The 1,432-nt window shown below is 28.9% G+C and overlaps 1 long non-coding RNA gene across 1 annotated transcript in view; it reads right to left on the bottom strand.

Moving 5' to 3' along the window:
• Positions 1–710: 710 nt before the first annotated feature.
• The window catches only part of LOC106682153 (uncharacterized), a 147,346-nt gene continuing 146,624 nt past the window's right edge, over positions 711–1,432 (bottom strand). The window contains exon 4 of the long non-coding RNA XR_010842905.1: positions 711–996. This is a non-coding gene — a long non-coding RNA (uncharacterized lncRNA). The remainder of the gene's footprint in view (positions 997–1,432) is intronic.

Below are 1,432 nucleotides of genomic sequence, written 5' to 3'. Positions count from 1 at the left end.
TGGCCTCCCTGCAGGGCAGAGTTACCACCGTCCGGGCTATATCTCTACAATCACTACATATACTCAATAAATAATCTCCCAATATAACTTAGTTTAGAATAACACTCAGCTATTACAAATAAAATGAAACAGAAATTAATAATTTATAATTAAGTCAAAAGACAGAACATTTATATATTATACATAAAACAAATCATTTGTATTACGAAACAGGGCGGTAATAAATCAATAAAAAATCTGTTATTTTCTTATGAGAAGTTAGTGGGGAGAGGGGGAGGGGTGCTCTGTGAAGAATAAAAAAAGTAAAACTCATTTATTAGTGCCAACGTTGTTATTTTATTGTTCCGAAAAATATTTTGATAATAATAAATGATAAAGGGAACGATAGTTCTAATCGATACCTTACATGAAACAAATAAAAATTATCATAGAAGATTTATTTATGAATGAAATTAGAGGTGGATTGAGAAGAAGTAAATTTTAACTATTAAAAATATCTTTAAAGTTGAATTCAGGTTTCATGGATAATTAATTTTATAGGAAATACATTCAAGTCTCAATACATGCTTGAAATGTGAGTATGTTAAAAACTCACATTTCAAGCATGGAGTTGTTTAGAAATTTAAACATTATATTTTATTATGTTTATATTAATTCAAGTAAAAAGGATTTTGTTTTTCATAATTCCAAACTATTTCACTCATATAATGATCAAGTAAGATATTTTTGTCATATCTTAATGCAGTAACTATCAATATCATGAAAAAGTCAAGATGTAAATATACATATGAATGCAGTAGTAGAGATCTGCTAAACTGATTTACTAGGGAATAGAAAGAACTAAGAGCTACTTCACCGGAAGATAGTAGAAGCGAAGAGAGTAGTAGGAACGAACGGTGAATAGAGTCCATTGAGAAACTGAGCAGCGTGGCTAGGTGGCTCAGAGTAAACAACACCCACACAGCCGTTGGCTATCTTAGTAAACACAGGGTTTATCTATATAAATAATATACATTTATTATAAACAACTTAGTATTAATGATTTGAATTATAAGGGAATTATTTTTTTTTTTTATAATAAAATCTATAAAAGGATATAAAAACATTACGAGCCACATTAAGTTCCCTTCTTGCAAGAGTAGGTTACTAGGACCCAGAACAACTTAAAACTAAATATAAAAAATAGGCATATTATATACACACACACACACACACACACACACACACATATATATATATATATATATATATAATACACATACATACTAGTTGACCATGGATAATTATGAATGAGGAGAGGATGGAAAACAATAGAGAAAAGAATATAAACAGTATTGATGAGTTACTAGTTGACCATGGATATATATGAATGAGGAGAGGATAGAAAACTATAGAGAAAAGAATATAAACAGTATTAATGAGTTACTAGTTG

The sequence above is a fragment of the Halyomorpha halys genome, unplaced genomic scaffold (genome assembly GCF_000696795.3).
Source record: "Halyomorpha halys isolate HHAL.00 unplaced genomic scaffold, Hhal_1.1 Scaffold391.1, whole genome shotgun sequence".
NCBI classification, from domain to species: domain Eukaryota; kingdom Metazoa; phylum Arthropoda; class Insecta; order Hemiptera; family Pentatomidae; genus Halyomorpha; species Halyomorpha halys.
The sequence above is the reverse complement of the archived record's forward strand: the minus strand, read 5'-3'. Positions and strand labels throughout refer to the sequence as shown.